We start from the raw sequence: 19,823 nt of genomic DNA, 5'->3' as shown, positions 1-19,823 counted from the left end.
GGCCCGAGGACCGAGCCCTGCGGAACCCCACTGCCCAGATCCCTCCAGGTCAAAAATGACCCATCCACTACCACTTTCTGGGTGTGGCCCTCCAGCCAGTTGGTGACCCAACTGACTGTGCGGGTGTCGACACTACAGTCCCCCAGTTTCTTAATAAGAACAGGGTGTTGAAGGCCTTCTGAAAGTCCAGGAAGACTATGTACACTGCTACCCCTGCATCTAAGGATTTGGTGATCTGGTCATAGAAGCCCACCAGGTTGGTCTGACAGGACCTGCCACTAATGAACCCATGTTGGTTGCCCCTAATCATGACCTCCCCTCCTGGCCCCTCGTGTATATGTGCCAGAATAATTTTCTCAAAGAGCTTGCCCAGGATTGAGGTAAGACTAACTGGCCTATAGTTTCCAGGGTCCTCCTTCTTCGCCTTTTTGAAGATGGGAACCATGCTGGCCCTCTTCCAGTCCTCTGGCACCACACCAGAGCACCACGAGTGCTCATAAAGCTGTGCCAGGGGTCCTGCAATGACCTCATCCAATTCCTTTAGTACTCTAGGGTGGAAATCATCTGGACCAGCTAACTTGAATAAGTCCAGTCCCTCCAGAAGTTCCCTAACTAGTTCTTCACTAACCCATGGCCTAGGTGTGCCTCCCCTTGGGCCTGAGGGAGGCCCAGTGGAGGGGTGACTGTTTCGGTCCCTTCTTAGGAAAATGGAGGTAAAGAAATCGTTAAATATGTTGGCTTTGTCATCTGGTGTGACGCCTGTGGCCAGGACCAGGTCCAGCAGGGCATTTCCCCTGGTGGGACTGTGCACCTCCTGGGTTAAGTGGAGGTCCTGTATCTCAGCAAGGAACTTTTGTGAGCAGTCCGACCTGGCTGACTGCTCCTCCCAGCAGATGTCTGGGTAATTTTTGGTCACCCATGATAACTACATCCCTTGCATTAAATGCCTCTGCAAGCTGACCCAAGAATTCATGGTCCAGCTCTTCCCCATGGTTGGGTGGTTTGTAGTACTGTTAAGTCCCCACTGTTAAGTCTCTTTCCCCATAGCCCCCGTGTATTCTGACCCAGAGCACTTCATCCTGCCCCTCCTCTGACCCTGTCCTTTTAGTTCAGGACATGTATTGTTCTTTGACATAGAATGCCACACCCCTGCCTTTCCTCCTCATTCTATCCCCCCTGTATAGTCTGTAGCCCCTAATGCTTACCACCCAGTCTTGGGATGAATCCCACCAGGTTTCAGTGAGCCCTACTATGTCTGGGTTTGTACTAGCTATCTGGAGGGTGAGTTCCTCCTGCTTATTTCCCATGCTATGAGCATTAGTGTAGAGGCATTTAAGGCCTTATATTTAGATTGACCTAACCAGGATTAGGTTGATCTAGAATGCCCAGTCATATTGGTATGCAAAGGACTTAAATCACCCAAAAAAACCCTGTGTGCTCTAATCTTACCTGACTAGGTGAAATAAATGAGATTGAGATCAGGTTAACTTGATTTTGCAACTGCCAATATTTGTCCGCAGCACAGCCCTGGGGCTGGGAAAGCCCAGCCATTTGCCCTAGTGCTCAGCTGTACTATTTTCACCCTGCCCCCAACCCTGACTTGGCTATTTTTAACTGCACCAAGCCCTCCCAGCTGGGTAGCCTCCCCAGCCCTGTGGACTTGCCAGCCTCCCGATCATGCCTGCCACTCCCCCTACCCTGAGTTACATACACCAGTTTCCCCAGGTGGCTCCCAGCACCAGTGAATGGCTATACATAGTGCTCCCAGTCTATGTTCACATCACTTAGAGTGAGCAGTGTGAGGGTGTGTCTACATGTTCATCAATGCACCTTTGCTACTGTGCATTAAGTTTAGTACTTCTAATATGAGGTACTAGATAAATGTACAGTAGATGTGGTATTGTCGAGTAGCAATGGCGAATGTTTATTTTGTGATGCTTAATGCACAGTAGACTAATTCTACTGTGTATTAGTGCATTAGCACTGTTTTTCCTGTGATGAGCTAATGTGCAATAGAACAGTCTACTGAGCATGAAGGCGTCTCATGTAGATACACCATGAATGTATACCAGTGCAACAAATGACTGTACACACCCTCAGGGTGGCATAAGATTTCATTTAAGTGCCTTATAGGTGGAGTAGAATCTGGTCCTAAAGTCTTTGAGGCAGGTTGCCTTTTACTAGGAGTATCTACTGCAATGGGCCCTTACCAGTTTGGAGGCCATATCACACTCATAGTACAGACTATTAATAGTAGAAAAAACAGCATCAAACAGTTTTTTCAAAATGGATTGAGTTTTCAGAATATTATTTTGTATACTCACGGTGAAATTCTCTCACCCATTGTGCACTTCAGTGGCAGTTTTCCAGCCATGTAAGTTGCTTTTTGGCACTTATGACTGTTTGCAGTTCTATTATCCTCTATTATCTGGGAAATATGCTGGCATAAGCATCTATTCATATACTGAGCATGAGTAGTACACTATGCAAGAGATAGGATGCTCTGTGGCAAAAGTCATGAAATTATAGCTGCAAAAAGCCCATCTAGCAGGTGCAGGGAATAGGGGGGTGTTCTTCCCATGTTTTAGCCCCAACTTCCAAACACAATGCTCAAACCAATATGCCACTAGTTATGTAGTACATAATTATCCAAGGTCCTTGTCAGCATTCCTCTTGAAGCTGAATGAATGAATATGTAGGAGTAAAAATAAGCCAGAGGGTGGCTCAGTGAGCTGGATGCTGCTGTAGACAGTAGCATTTCCTGGGTTCTAGCCTGCATTGTTGCTTCCTGAAAAGTTTGAAACTTTCCTGCTATTCTCTTCTTATTTTAGCCAATGATGAGTATATGCAACGTGCAGCAGGTTAACTTCAGAGGACATGCTGGAGCTTCAGAGGTCCATGCCTGACATTTAGCACAATGCTTAAAGCACTACATTAGTAAGTCAGAGACAAATACAGGGTTCAGACCCCACTGTGGTGGGGATGTCTACAATTTGGGTCTCCAGCTTTCTGCCTACATGCATATGCTTACATGTCTACATTGCAGGATTAATAGAATCACCAACAATAAAGTGTCCAAAACACTACTTACATGGTTGGTAAGTGCCATTTAGGTGCACCAGCCATAATAGAAATCTACCCTCAGGGTGTCTACATGTGAAATTAATGCAAATGAATAAACTCCAGCACATATTGTGTTAGACTTTATTGTTCCCAGGCTCTGCATCTTCATGTGTGCCCAGGCCTGCAGCATACTAAGTTAGGTCAGAGCAGCCCCAGCTGGCAGGGGGCTGCAGAGGTCAGCCTGCCAGCCTGCGGCTGTTCCAGCCTGACTCACCATGGTGCAGAGGGGCTGACTAAGGCACAAGAGTGCTCAAGTGCAGGCCCCAGACACCCCTATCAGTGTCTCCCATGTGTTGTGGTGCACTAAGGAGCACTGCCACAGGGCAGTACTGGTATTTCAAGTACTAACTTGCACTGGAGTTAAATAAATTCCTGTGGCCTAATAGAGCTACACATGTAGACATTGAGACTTTACTGTGGAGCTAAAGGCAGCTCCACAGTAAACATCTTGGGTAGATGTACCCTCGCTGTTCTCAAAACTTCCTTTAAGGTCTTGTATTTTGCACTGTATAGTTACCCATGTATTCATGTCCATTAAAGATGCAAGTTAGACCCAACATGTCTGACTTGGCTCTTGACAGCATTCAGTGAAGGTAGAGTGAAAATGGTTTTATATTATGCTTATTGCACCTGGATCCTGAGGCCAACCAACGGCCTGGCTGATGTATCTTCAGTAGCTCAAGATTGCTCTTCTGTCCATGGCCCTCAAGGAACATTCCAGGAACTGAGGTTGTAACTGAGTTAGAGAGGTGCCTGACCATGCATGTTTTCTTCCAGGATTATCTCCTAAAATGAAGGTTAGGGCAGACATGACATTCAAATTGCTGCATTGACTCTCTTCTAGCCCTGGGTTCCTCTCATGAAAGGCAAATACAAGGTGAATCTGTTTTTTTCCAGCTGCTTTGTGCCACTGGAGCAGGGTAGTACCTCTGCAAGAAATGTCAATCAAATCTATAGAGTCAAATCTCCAATCCATAAAAGAGACTTAAATTAAACCTATCCCTTTAGGTAGAAATAATGTGCATGAGAATTTGTTGGCAACTTCTTCATGCAACCTCAGAAAATCTATACCAACAGTCTTTGTCCTTTTAAGAACAGTTGCTTGGCACTGGAAGAATCTGAACACCTGGGTCACAGTGAATACAAAAATAAGAAGCCTGATTTGTCTTTCTTTTTTATATTCATTTCAGGGTACTGTAATCTATGAAATAAATGGATTTACACCAGAATAAAGTTTATATAATACAGGAAAGTCAGAGCTACAATTCCCAATGTATTCTGTGGGCACTTGTACATGTGATGGGTTTTAATCTTCATTAAATGAAATAGGTTTATTAAAATTGAAATGATTATTTTAGTTGGATATGTCATTGTTTACAGGTGACATTCTTTAAATTAAATTATGCTCAGTATGCAATTCACAGTAAATTACAGAAGGGGGAGCCACATAATCCACCCCGCGGATCTCTTTGGTACTCAGTTACAGCAGGGGGTGCTGGCAAACAGTAACTGCTTTATTCCCAAAATGTACTGCCCTTCCCCTGCAAAGCTGTTGCTGCCCACAGGTATCCCCATCCCAAGCAGCCACGGTCTCCTGCACAATCATCCCCCAAACCCCATGGAGTCCCAAGCCAATCTGCCTATGAAAAGAACCCAAACACACCACATCTGGAAGGAACTTTATAAATTAAAACCTGCATTTTCATTTTTTATATCTTTTTCCATGATATAAAAATGATATAAAAATAAAAATTGCAGTATACTCTTTTTCTTCCCTATATAAAATATAAATAAATAACCACAAATAAGTAAATAAATAAGAAGCAACAGCCATGATACATAAATAACAAACTTTCCCATCACCTATCCTATTATATTCTATTATTTCTTATCCTTTTATATTTCTAGTCTATTAATTATTCTATTCTATTCTATAGCCTGTATTTTTCTATTGTGTCTACTCTTATTGTCTATAATCTTCTATTGTCTATCTTCTATCATCTCTAATCCTCAATATCTTCCTCTATTCTATTCTATTCTATTCTATTCTATAGCCATGTATTTTTCTATTGTGTCTACTCTTATTGTCTATAATCTTCTATTGTCTATCTTCTATCATCTCTAATCCTCAATATCTTCCTCTATCTCAGTTCTTCTAAGAGTCCTGCAGGGGAAGAAAGAAGATGGGTTTTGGCCCATACTTCCAAAACCACCTTCTTCGCTTCCCCTCTACAGGCTACAAAATCTCTTGTGGGAGATTTCTCCAAGAATTATGTCTGTCATTACCTAAATATTAACCGTGATACAGCATAACCTGGTGACAGGTCTGGCAGGCAGATTTATGCTCACAGCTGCTGGTGCATGGGGATGGCCAAGAAGAATTGATCCTGACCAGTCTCCCCAATAGCTTCACTGGTGAGCACAAAGGAGGAGAACAATGCCTTGGATGGAACTGTGCTAGCAACCTCAGGCGCATTTGACACATCAGAAGTTCCTGAGACCCAAGGACCAGTTTCTGTTTCAGAGATGCAAAAGGACCCACAGTCAAGTACTTGTAAGTATTGAGAAATTATCATTATAACCATTTGCACCACTATGGCAGGCAATGTGAGTTAACTTTCTGTTTACAGGTTTACAAGATCTTTGACCATGAAAATTTTGTTTTCCAATTCCTGTTACCAGCTACTGTATCCAATGGAAGCTGGGGATGTGCGTCCAAACCATGGACACCAGCTCGCACTGGAGTAGAGAGAATGCGGCAATTCCACCACAGGCAGTGACACTCCAGAGAAAGCATTGTGGAGGTTTTGGTGAAGACCACGTAATTGTGAGCGACCACCACAGATAACTGGTGGGACAAAGTCTGGGAGGTGCTTAGAGCAGCTAATCAGAGGGAGATACAAACATGACCAACACTATTGAATTCTGAAAGCACCTCCTAGACCACACAACCCAATTTCTTGAGCTGGCCTCAGTGCCATGATGATCTCCAGAAGACACATGCAATGATTACTGATCAGGTCCTTAAGCCCCCATTTCATAAACAGGTCCCCCCTGGGAGAGTGCACATGAGTTCCATTAGGCTTGCCTCTTTCTGGGAGGTCACCAGCAGGGAAACCTCTGAGCCTGTTTCATCTCTCATGTTGTTTGCGACCAAGGGGTGCCCCAATTCCAGCAGGGCCGGGACAGAACCACTACAGTTCAGGGAGGAAGGGGAGGGTCATACAGGGGGTGCATGGCCAGGAAAGAAGCCCACATGATGGGACAGGGATACATATTTGGTATTGCTGCTTTGTAAGCAGGAAATCAGGGAGTGGGTATCCCACAGTATGTCACTGTCATTTAAATAAACGCTCTGGTCTAATAAAATGTATTTCCCATCCCTGTCTGCCTTTTTTATTAGGAAGGGTTGATAATGCCTGATTCTAGGTATTGGGTGATGTAAGCAAATCCAAACATTCCTTGACTTGCCTCAGACATATAGCAGTAATGAGAGAGACTAATTCCCCACAAATGGATGGTGGGTAGGGGGTGAAGAACGTGGGTACCTCAGTAACTCGTGGTACAGAGGAATGGAATTCTGGGGGGGGAGGGGCAGGCCAGGCTTGACATTGGCTGCCCTCATGGACTGTGTGACCCATACTATAATAGTGGCATCGGTGCCAGCAGCTGAAGTCAAATGGCAGGGCACAGGTGGCTGCGAGGCCAACCATATCGCCTGCAGCTGCACCACGCACATCCACATGTCTGTGTCTAGGGTGACCCCTGTGCCATGGTGCCCTGTAATTGGCCCCTGGTTTCTGCAAGGACTTAATAAATGCTTGGGAGCCTAACATGAGCACCTGGAGGTGCTTTCATTTGCCCTTAACAACAAATGGGGCCCTGCTGGTGCTGCACCTGCCGTACATGTACTTGGCCAGGGGTTTGTGACCTGTGCTGTACTTCCCCTGGCTACTGGCATTTCTTTTTGCACTCCTCCCCCACGAAGCTGATCTGCTATTTTAACAAGTTTTGTAGTTTTAAAAGTTTAACAAAACCCTCTAAGGGTGCCTCTGTCAATTGCTCTTGTTTTTGCAACTGAGGAGAATAAAGCCAGGGAGCCTGGCATAGGTGGCAGAAGGCCAGGGGCTGGGGAGGCTTAGCTCCCTCCAAACACAGGCAGCCCAGGCACAGGCTCCAGGTGGCTCCAGGCACAGGCTGGGAGAGGGGCACACACAGACAGAGACAAGCAGCTGGAGCCTGTAGGTGGCTGGGAAGTCAGCGTGGCCTGGCTGTGTGTGGAGCAGTGCCCAGCTGAGTGGGTAAATATGTGGAGGGAAGGGGCACAGGGGAGGGAAGGGGTGTGGGGAAGTAGATTGAGGCTCCCATGGGGGAAGTGAATAGGGCCCCGGGGCAGGTTGTGGGACACTTACTGCCTGGGTGGCTCATCCAGGCACATGGGGGGAGGGGTTTCCTGCTGCTGCCTGCCTCTGGGGCAGGCACAGATGGCACATGCCCCCCCAATCTGTGTGTGGGGCAGAGACAGCTGCCACTGTGGGCTGTGCTCTGCATCCCACTGCTAGTGCTGTAGAAGCCATGCAATACCATATGCCTCCTACCACTGGGCAGGTGGTACAGCCAGCACGCAGGAGGCCCTCAGCCCCAACAAATCATATTTTCTTCCCCTTCCTATGGAGCTTGACATGAGTATGTGATAATAGCCTGCTTAGAAAAATTAGGTGGCTGGAGAATAGCCCGACTGAAAACGAAAGTGCCTGCCCATCAAGGTTACGCAAGTCTCTACATTTGGCCAGAGCACTCATGGAACCTTAGGTCAGGCACATAGAAACTTTGATTTTCATATTTTAACATAATTGATATATTAATCATGTGACCTTGAGTGTTCAGGACCCTGAGCTGGACACTCCCCCACTTACAGATGTTGGCTCTACCGAGCCAAGATACAAAAGCCTTATGTGAAACTTTACAACATTTCACAGATAAGATGCTCAGCACTGAGTGCCATCCACTGCCTTTCTTCAGATCTGGGCTTGGCCATGCACAGGGGTGTGCTATGAGAATGGTAAAACAAGTGGTCAGACCCAGCAGCCAGGAGGTTGCTGGATGACCCCTTTCCCCAGCTTGGTCCACTGTGGCCAGCAGCCCATTGGGTGATGGCTGAAGGTAAATGCTGCCAACACTCCTGACCCCCCTGTCTGCCTATGCAGGACAAGCACTTTGCTCCTTTGCTGCAGATCCATCAGCACCCGGGCTTGGATCATGTAGGGCTGCAGGACAACTGTTGTGAGGGTCTTGCTCCACACCTGCCACCCTCCCTGGAAGTATCACCAGGAAGGTGACCTGAGGGTGGTCATCCCTCACCATGCCAATGGGCACAGAACATGACACTGCTGTATGTGCCTGAGGCCATGTGCAGTGAGTTCTTTGTGAGGCTGACAATTGCCTGAGCCAGTATGCCCTGCTGCTGATGATCCTGCCGGTGCCCCATGCACAGCTGCACTTCTGGTGCAGGACCCTTAGCTACAAAGGCAAAGCAGGTAAGCCTGGGCTGCCATGCAACCTCTGCTGAAGGCTTGATAGATACCAGTCACAGTGCTATGCAACCCTGACCCCGATACCAAGGATGACTTTGCCGCAGGAACCAATGCTTTCCTTGGTGTGTGAGTGGACTGCTCCCACCTAGTACTGGGGAAAGGAAAAAGGATGATAAATTAAGTTGTGAACTTTATCATGCTTTTGTGTATGTTGTGCTGCTTTTGTGTATGTTGTGCTGTGCTGGTGTGAACCAGGGGCCAGGGTGGTGCTGTTGTTCCACCCCACCTTAATAGTAATCCTAAAGCCACTCAGATCTTCATTTAGAACTGTCATGCCCATTGAGGAAAAAACTGACCCGGTATTCATAAAATGGGTGGCCACACTTAATGGTCTTGCAGGATCACAGGACACAATTTGTTAGGTTTTCTGTAAAACCGCCACATGAATATGTAGTTGGGGGGGAAGGGGAAGTGTAGCAGGGCACTAAGGTGCCTGCTACTTGTGGAGCAAAAGATAAAACACCCAGGTGCAGGTTGCTAGGGTAACCAGAGGGAGCTAATGACCCACACCTGCCTGGTCAACTAACCGGAAGGGGCAGGGCCTGGCTCCTATATAAATCACAGGCCGGAGGCCAGGTAGGAGTTCCCTGCTGGCAGCCAAGGGGGAAGGAGCTCTGCCTGAGTAAGAAAAGGGTAAAAGCCTGAACATCTGAGCAACGGGATAGTGGTGAGAGATGGAGAACCCTTGAGGTGGCTCAAATGTTGTTATAGCCGGGTGGCTTGAGCTTATGTTATAGCCCAGGGACTTGTGTTTTGTTTGCTGTTCACCTGGTGGCTTGGGTGAAGCTATAAGGGGAGGGAGGAGGCCTCATAGGGGACTCATGGTAGAGTGGGGACCCCAGCCCCAGCGAGGGGGCAGTGATTGGGAAGCCCCACAGAGGGGGGCAGTGATTGGGAAGCCCCAGAGAGGGGGCAGCGACCACTGAACTCCAGAAAAGGGCAGCATTAGGAGTGTGCCAACCCCAAATGCCAGAAAGGGCGCAGCATTGGGAGTGTGCTGAACCCGAGTGCCAGAAAGGGCATAGCAAAGGGAGAGTGCCAACCCTGAGTGCCCAGTAAGGTGTCGAATGAGACAAGGCTGTGGAAAGCCAGAGCACTAGTGGGGCACAGTGTGGGACAGGGCTGCAGAGAGCCCGAGTACCCAGTGAGGTGCAGTGTGAGACAGGGCTGTGGAGGGCCCAAGCACCCAGTGAGGCACAGAGCGAGACAAGACTGTGGAAAGCCAGAATGCCAGTGGGGCACAGTGTGAGACAGGGCTGCAGAGAGCCCGAGTGCCAGTGAGGCACAGAGCAAGACAAGGTGCAGAGTGAGACAAGGCTGTGGAAAGCCCAAGTACCAGTGACACATAGAGTAAGACCGAACAACGTCCATTACATCTGCAAAGCTTGGGGCATGGTAAAGGGCTGGTTGGAGCCATGCATAGCCCATAAGACAGAGGTGCACAGAGGCACCCATTACAGAAGTGGGGCCAGTGTACAGGAGGAAAACCGTGTCCAGGGAAATGAAGAGACAGCCTCCCTATTTTATATACTTGACATCAAAGATGTGGTGGGTGAGAATCGAGGGTACTTTGTAGACTGACTGGACATGGTAAGGGGCATCAGGGGAGATCACGGCGACCCCTAGGATGCCCTCCTGTTACAGGCAGAATTCAGCCTCAGCATACTGGAAAGGGATGTTTTATTGGAGGATAGAGGGTAGCAGTGGTTCCCAGCCAGGTGTCTGTCCAATCTCCTTATGAAGACTTCCAAGGCTGGGGACTGAACCACCTCCTTGGGAAGTCTATTCCAGATTCTGGTCACCTTTACTGTAAATAGGTCCTTCCTTACATCCAACCTGAAACTGTCCTCTAACAGTTTATGGTCATTGCTCCTTGTTTTCTCCTGGGGTGCCCTAGTGAACAGTTTTTCTCCCAGCTCCTGATATTTACTCTTTATGTACTTATAGATGGCTACCAATTCCCCCCCCCCACGCCTTCTTTTCCCCAGGAAGAACATTCCCAGATCTCTTAGTCTTTCCTCATAAGGTTTGTCAGCAATCATGCATTAATTAATTAAATCAATCTATATGTCATTCATTTATTCATTCATATTGCCACTCATTGCCTCACCAGGTATGAAGACTGTGAGCAGGGATTGGTGTCTTGACACATCGGTGACTGGTGGGTAGCCCTCTCTTGTGCTTTGGCCTGAAAGGGACCCTGTGGGTGACCCTTGTTGGCATACCCATCAGTGCATGGCTCATTGGTTAGCTACACTGTCCACAGATATTGGGCGCCAAATATTGCAAAAAACTGTCCTGAGCAAGTATATCTATGGAAAAATGGAGAAAAATGAGTATTTCCCCCTTTCCAAAAGAAAAACATGGATTTTTCATTTTAATGGAGGAAACCACAGATTTTGCACTTTTGCAAGGAGCCCTCTGCAGGCTGGAAGACTTCCAGCCTGCAAGGAGCTGGGGGGAGTGGGAGAAGGGTGGTTAGATACTGGCTGCCACGTACATGTATATGCGCATGGCCACTAGGCAGCCTGGAGAGCAGCTCCTGCAGGTAAGTCAGGGGGAGGTGGGGATTGAGGCTCCCATAGGGAGGGAAGGAGGGAGTTGGGCAGGGCTGGGGCTACTGCCCAGCTGGAGGGTGCATGGGGTTTGGGGCCAAAATGAGTGGCTGCAGAGCCCTGGTTTGGAGTGGAATGGGGCTGCAGGCAGCTTGTCCAGAAGGTGAGACCAGCTCTCCGGCATAGCGCGTACTCCTGGGGGAGGCAGGAAGGAATCCAGTGCTCCCCTGATCTGTGATTGGGGGGGTGGGGGACGCAGGGGTGGTTTCCACTGCTGCATGCACTCCCAGGCAAGCATGGAGGGAAGGGTGCCTCCCAGATCTGTGCATAGGGTGGGGGCAGGCTGCCACTGTGGGCTTTGCCTTGGGCACCAAACTTGATTGCTATGGAACTGCTCAGTAGAATTACTCTACTGTGTATTTAGTGTCACATGTAGATTTGCCCAAATAGTGTTATAAGGAATGTGTTTTTCAAGTGTTCAGGTCTTAAAGACACAAAAGGCAATGGCCTTCTTTTGAAACCATTCAGGTTAGTTTAAGCCTACAGTGCAGCAGGTTAATGTATATTTATAAGGAAAATAACCCTGTTCCCCAAACAGTGAAGATCCTAAAAAAGAGTAGTGTAACTGAGGGGGAGGGGCACAACCAAGACATCAGCCTCAGGCACAATTTTTTGGGGCAACACAAGAATAGCCACAGCTTGTTGCTGTGTGCACTGGTGCTTCTGGCAGCACAGTGGTCAGCACTGTGCTGCCCAGGGCATAGAGGTGTCCTGTTATACCTCTGTTACAAACAGCTGTGCCTATCGCTTCCAGAAATTAAGAAAAAGCTTTAAAAGACAAGATGGTTTTCTTTAGGACACTTTATTTTAATTGGGATTAAGATTTATGTTTTTGGTAGGGTAGGAGAGGATAAAGAGGAGTAAACAAAAAGAAGGAAGTGAGAGAGAAAGATCAAGGAGTTTATTACCTGATGAAACAGGTTTGTTTTTGCTGGAAATAATTCCTTACAAATATTGAAGTTTTGCTATTAGAAACCCTACCTAGTTTTTAATAATTGGGTCTGAAATGATTCATATTTAGTTCCTTCCTGTATTTGGGTGGAGAGAAGGTTCACTCTTTTAATTTAGGTTTTTGAATGGAAAATAATCTTGTTTTGAAATTTTGTTGTACACCTTACCCTTTTCTGGTACGTTGGCTAGCCCATTATATTGTAACATATAAGCTAGGTATTACAAGAGAAGAAATTTAATTAAAGGGAACTTTCTAACAATATTACTGGAAGCTGTGACCACTTTTGAGAAAGGTGAACATCTGCGTTTTTGAAAGAGTAGCAATCAAGGATATAAAGACATTCCCAGTTTATTTAATATTAACCTACTAATCAGAAATTCTACTTAATGTATGCAGTTAAGTGTTTTGTTTTACTTTTAAAAGACTGTTTTTCACTAGTATTGGAGAATATGATTTACTAGCTTACAATTTCTCATTTTTCTGCTATATATTGCATTTTTAATATTTTATATTTAAAATATCATTTAAGTAAACTGTCAGTCACTAGTGTTTGATGCAAATTGTCGCTAATTTTCATTTGAAATACTAATTACAATTTAATTACTGCATTTTAAAATTTACTTCTTACAAACTAAATTATCCGTGCTTTTTACAGTGCACAATGAGGTCATTTTCTCTGAAGTGAAATAAGATTTCACAGTAAAGAAATAAGTTTGTTCAAAGCTTAAGCTATTATTAACTATTCGCCATAGTGCCTATCTGTTAACACTACCTTCTTCATTTTGCTTGAGTTGTATGTGGAATGTTGCTGTAACTTCATACAATATTGTGTGCCATCTGAGCTTCAAAAACAAGTTCAAGAGTATTTGATAACAGCTTTCAACACAAATGGTTTAATGAAAACCTGATTCTTTGGGAACTTTTGCAAGAACTTGGACAGGTATGTTGTAATGTGCCATTTAGTTTATAATAGAACACTTTTAAATTTAGAAATAAAACATTTCAATATTGTGTCACTATCTGCCAATAAAATATACTATATTGAAAAAACATATTTGGGATGGATCAAAATGCTTACTGTTTAATCATTTTTATATTTTGAATTACCTCAGCTGCTTCTGTTTGGCAAGCCAGTAGGTAAAGCTTCAACCTATATCAGATAGGCTATAAAGGTAAGACTGGTTTAATTTCATCAATGTTTGTGGTCCTTCCTCTGAATTTACGTCAGTTAAAATAACTCCTACAACTTAACTGCTCTGCTTCTATGCCAACCCTGGGAACACTGCCATAAAGCATGTCCCAAGTGCCCCAATCCTTGAAATGAGGTGATGTAGTTGTGTTTAAGCAGCCCCAGCTGCTTGCCAGCAAGTATGCCTGAGACAAGAGAGCCAGAAAGCAGCTTGGAAAACATGTTGTAAGAGTGAGTAGAAAGGCTGGGCTTCATGGCAGTGCCCCCAGCTGTAGGTGATGTAGTCATGTTCTTACCACCTGACTGTACTTAGAAGCTGGTAAGATTTTTGTAAGATATTACTGTAAGACACTTCATTACTGAGATAGAGAAGGATTCACAGTGGGTACATCTACACATTCATTAATGCATCATAGTTACTGCTTATTAAGTTTAGTACTTGCATAGCCAAGTACTAAATCAATGCACAGTAACTGGCACTACTGCACAGTAGCACCAGCACACAGCTTTTTAGTGATGCTAACTGTACAGTAGCCTAATACTACTGCACAGTAGTGTATTAGCCCAGGTTTTGCCCAGCATGCTACTGCACAGCTAGGGCTGTGCAAAATTTCACTGGGTGTTTTGTTTCGAAGCTGTTCCGATGTGTTTCGAGGCTGAAACAGTGAAATCAAAAAGAAACAAAAGGCTTCAAAACAGCTTTGAAATGAAATGAGGGTAATCAAAATGTTTTGAAATTTTTTTAATGTTTTGAGTTTCGAAGCTGGACTTAGCTGCAGCACCGATCCCAGCCAGCAACAGCAGGCCACTGTCATCTCGCATGCAGATCTGGGGGCCTGTGCCCCCCCAGGAGGAGTCTGGCACAGCCCTGCAGCCCTTCTGCGGGGTGCGGGCCCCATATCTGCATGCAGGATGATAGCATGCTGCTGCTCTCAGCTAGGGCCAGCAGCAGCAGCAGTCTTCCTGGTGCTCAGCACAGGCTGCGTCCAGCAGTAGTCCCAGGTGGCAGTGGAAGCCTTCTGTCATTCCACACACAGATCCATGTGTCCACACCCCCAGGAGGGCTGTGGGGCTATGACAGACTCCTCCTGGGGGTGCTGGCCTCCAAATCTGCATGTGGGATGACAGGAGGCTGCCACTGCTGTCTGGGACCAATTATGGGTGCACCCCATACCCAATGCCAGGAAAATTGCTGCTGTTGCTGGCCGCAAGCATGCAGCCGGCACAACCATGCAGCCCTCTCAGGGAGTGCAGGCCCCCAGATCTGCACACAGGATGATTGGAGGCTGCCACTGCTCCCTGGGGCCAAAGGCAGCAGCAATCTTCCTGGTGCTGGGCATGAGCTGTGCCCATCACTGGTCCCAGGCAGCAGCAGCAGCACTCCCAAGAAGGCTGTGGGGCTGTGATGGATTCCTCTCGGGGATGCAGGCCCCCAGATCTGTGCATAGGATGACAGGAGGATGCTGCTGCCAACAACTGACTCAAGTTTTCCTTTCAACTATTTGAGGTGAAATTTCCCAGAAACCTCTGCACCTATCTCCTTGAATCTTGGCAGGCTTCATGTCCTCAGAAGGGGCTATCATTCATGTAATTTTAATCTTAATCAGGCAAGAAATGCCAAAGTTTTAGGTATTTTCATGATTCCCCATTACAGCCTATGGGCAAAATGTCAAAATGAGTTAAAACAGCAAAACAGTTTAGATGAAACAAAGCAGAGCAGTGTTTCAAAATGAAACAAAATGACCAAACAAAACACTTTCCCTTTGGAATAGCAAAAAGGAAGTTGAAATGATACGGTGCTGTTTCACACAGCCCTACTAAGTACTCAGTAAGAAGAAAAATAGTGGAGTGGCAATCTTGTTTTCTTGACCATAATTTATAAATACAACGTACAATACTTGTAAAACTGCATTAAGAGAATAAGGCTGTAAAAAAAGCACTCCAAACACCAGGAAGTACCAGATTTAAGTTTGTCCATATAACCTTACTCAATCCTTTCTTGCGTCCACATTCTAGCAGTCTTGCCAACATCATATGCAAAGTCTGTGACAGAGCCATGAATGCCGCCCCGTGTTTTGAAGGCCTGTTCCATTGACTTAACTGGAAGGCACCCTTTTTTTCTTTTATAACTCTCTGCCTGCTCCATTGTCTTTCTCATGCACTGAATGAAACAGTGACCTATAAAACAAGTAGCATGTGATAATATTTGGGGATTGCATCATTATTCACAATATTCATTGAAGGTTCCATTTAAGATTGCATAGAAAATGTCAAAATTAAAATTGTCTAATTTCTGAGTACTTGAATTTACAAGTGCAATGTTCTTCTCAGAGCTTTTAAAATTTCTTTATATAAATATAAATCCTGCCCTACCTTTCTCTCCGCCACCCACTTCAACCACAATAAACTCTGGTTAATTTGTCACTCCCAGGGGGATGCAAATAATGGAGGATTATTCAGTAGTGAGCAATTATGAGCAGCTGATAAATGGGAGTGGGGTGGGGGGCGGCAGCAATGCTTGTGAGGAATCAGAACAGTAGAGAATTAAACCAGAGTGGCAAATTAACCATAGGTCATGTATGTGGACCCACCACTATCCTGAGTTAGCCTTCAATCATTTGTTCCCAGGATACTTAGATTTATAGATCTCTGGAGCTGGTGAATATCCTCAGTTCAGATAGCACATTCTAAGATTATAGCACAAGACTGTAAAATGTTTCCAAATGTGTGGAAATGGTGATTAGCAGATTATGCTTAGATATGGGGACAGAAATGTTTGCCTTTATCATCTCAGGAATATCCCCATACTGAATTTCAAGTTCATGTTCCAATGCATGAAAATAATGCAAAATAAAACTAAAATAAGAATAAAGCAAGACTAACTTTGTTCTTGGAAGTGGTTGACCATTTTGTTGCAATCTTTATTGCTTCCATAAAATACAAGGTTATTCTGAGCAGAGAACAAGCATGAAAAATTTCAACCCAAATGATTAGAGATTGGTAGACTCAAGAGCTATTGAAAACAGGGGCTTCTGAGGGAACATGTGAGGTACTCCTAACTAAAGAAGTCCCTTCAGTTCTAACTATCAGTAAACTAAGCTATCAAATAATACAAGTGATGGAAAATTCCTTATTAGATTTTTTTCCCCCCTTATATTTTGGTAATAGGAAGGGAAAATTTACAACTATCACCACTTAGACTGCAAAATGCCGTGGTTTAAAGGTACAGGAAAAGTGATTATGAACAGAGTAAAAAGTGAACTCAAATTTGAGTTTTTCCAAAATGGGGATATTATGCACATACACAGAGTGGGAGAGAAGTGGGGAGAGAGACAGCAAGAGACAGCATCTTCAGAAACAAAGGGCAAGTCTACACGAGACACTTTGTGATTAGAGCAAATTACTGCAGAGTAAGCATCTCAGTCTACACATGCAGATGCTTACTGTGCAGTAGTCTGCTCTAATTGTGAGTAAATTTGCTACCTCTGGAGTAATTACTGTGCAGTACAGCACATGTAGGTAGCCAACAAGGAGCAAATGTGCTCCTGGTCAGCCAGGCAGTGGGTGGGGGAGGGGAGCTGCCCCTAGGAGCTGCCTGCTGCAGGCTCTGTTGCTAGAGCCTGGGTGGGTACAATGTCCCCCTGCCCCAGCAGCAGGGAGCCCCCAGCTCCTGCTCTGCAATCAGGAGCACAGAACCAAGGCTGAGAGATTCTTATCTCCCAGCTGCAGCCCCATTTTCCATGATCATGGAGCTAGGGCTGGGAGAATCTTACTCCCTGCTGCTGGTACAGGGGGACATTATCTCCATCTGGGCTCCAGTGGCAGAGCCCGCCCTAGCAGTGGCAGAGCCCACCCTAGCTTACTCCTGGAAGCAGGGAGTAATCTCCCAGTTCCTGCCAGGAGACAGCTGTCTCCTGGCCCTGTGCTTGCTGTCGTCTGCTAGGGAGTTACCCCTGGCTGCTGCAGGAGACTGATGCAAGGTCAGCAGGGAGGGAGCAGACTGCTGCCATAAGCAGCAAATCTTCTCCCATTTTCCCTGCATGTGTAGATGCCTGTCTGGGATAGGGTTACTCTAGAATAAGTTACTCTAGAGTAAACCTACCCCAGAACATTTGCATGTGTAGATGCCCCCAAGATGTACTTTCTTGAAATAGATAGACTGGTCATCAAGATAGGTATTATACATGAAATAGTGGCTATTTTGGGGGTAAATCTAGATCTTTTTTCCCTTTTAATGGTATTTCATTAAAAAGGGGATTAATGGATATGACATCCTTTCTACTGAGTTATTAACAGGCAATTACTTTGTCTGTACTTTAAAGATTCTCTGAAAATACCTGGAAGTATTCTTAGCCCTAGATTTTAGTATCTTAGCACTCTACAGTTTGTTTTAATATCCACACCAGCTTATGAAATGTAAACTGTATCTCTTGTGCATGCAGCTATGCTGATATAGAGTTGTCTTTTCTAATGGTTCAAAAACGTGTGTACACCAGGATTAACTCAGGCACTACTATAAAGCAATTCTGCAGATGGAATACTGAAGGCATTGCAGAAAAAGTGCCAGTGCACTAAAAAATACTGAAGCAAAAACAATGGCTGAGAACCAAAAATTGTTTGCACTGAGAAAGGTATTGGAACACCTCTTAAAGTGCACACACACATGTTTGTATAGTTGTGCACTCTCACACAAATAGCCATACCCCCATCCCATGACTATAAAACATTGCAAAAGTTCCCATATCATTTAAATCAACTGGACAGATAGAGCATGACCAGGCCAGAGGTTAAGTAAATGATAGAGGATACCCAACATGATTTGCTAGTTTGCTAGATACTGAAAAGAGTCTGAATTACAGTTGGATAATTTCCTGAAGGGTGTTTCTTCACTAAATGCAGCCTAGGAAAAACTAAAATGTTCAGAGGACAATACTAATACTCAGTCTGGGGTGGAGTGGAAGTATATTATCAGTTATGTTATCAGTCCTTATTGATATTCATTAACTAGTCCCACTAGTTCTTGCTTTACCCTTTTACCTACCTTGAGGATCATGGGAATAATAAGAATTATTAGTTTGAGTCCATGGACTTATTTCTTTAAAGATAAAAACATTCCCTATTATTTTCATAGAATTCAATATTTTACTTTCCTTACCAAGTTACAAGCCAGTGCAAGAACATAAAGTGTTAGTGAGGAACTAGTTAGGGAACTTCTGGAGGGACTGGAGGTATTCAAGTCAGCTGGTCTGGATGATCTCCACCCTAGAGTACTGAGGGAATTGGCTGAGGTCATTGCAGGACCCCTGGCACAGCTTTATGAGCACTCATGGTGCTCTGGTGTGATGCCAGAGGACTGGAAGAGGGCCAACCTGGTTCTCCTCTTCAAAAAGGGGAAGAAGGAGGACCCTGGAAACTATGGGCCAGTTAGTCTTACCTCAATCCTGGGCAAGCTCTTTGAGAAAATTATTCTGGCGTATATCCACAAGGGGCCAGCAGGGGAGATCATGCTTAGGGGCAACCAACACGGGTTCATTAGTGGCAGGTCCTGGTGGGCTTCTATGACCAGATCACCAAATCCTTAGCTGCAGGGGTAGCAGTGGACATAGTCTTCCTGGACTTACGGAAGGCCTTTGACATGGTCTTTCACCCCGTTCTCATTAAGAAACTGGGGGACTGTGGTGTTGGCACCCACACAGTCAATCGGGTCACCAACTGGCTGGAGGGCCACACCGAGAAAGTGGTAGTGGATGGGTCATTTTCGACCTGGAGGGATGTGGGCAGCGGGGTTCCACAGGGCTCAGTCCTCGGGCCCGCACTGTTCAACATCTTCATCAGTGACTTGGACAAGAGGGTAAAAAGCACCCTGTTCAAATTTACTGATGACACTAAGGTGTGGGGGGATGTGGGCATGCTAGAAGGGAGAAATAGGCTGCAATTGGACCTAGACAGGTTACAAGGGTGGGCAGATGAGACTAGGATGGGATTCAACACCAACAAGTGCAAAGTGATGCACCTGGGGAGGAACAACTGGCACCATACCTACAGGCTGGGGAACTCCATTCTTGTCAGTACAAAGGCGGAAAAGGATCTTGGAGTCATCACTGAATGAACATGGGCCAGCAGTGTGGGGATGCAGTCAGGAAGGCCAACTGTACCTTGTCATGCATCCACAGATGCATCTCAAGCAGGTCCAAAGAGGTGATCCTCCCCCTCTATGCAGCACTGGTCAGGCCACAGCTGGAGTACTGCATCCAGTTCTAGGCGCCGCACTTCAAGAGGGATGTGGACAACATAGAGAGTGTCCAGAGGAGGCCCACTCGCATGATCAAGGGGCAGCAGGGCAGGCCCTA

Source organism: Crocodylus porosus, unplaced genomic scaffold (genome assembly GCF_001723895.1).
Source record: "Crocodylus porosus isolate Cpor-Errol unplaced genomic scaffold, CroPor_comp1, whole genome shotgun sequence".
NCBI lineage: Eukaryota > Metazoa > Chordata > Crocodylia > Crocodylidae > Crocodylus > Crocodylus porosus.
This window is presented reverse-complemented; position numbering follows the sequence as displayed.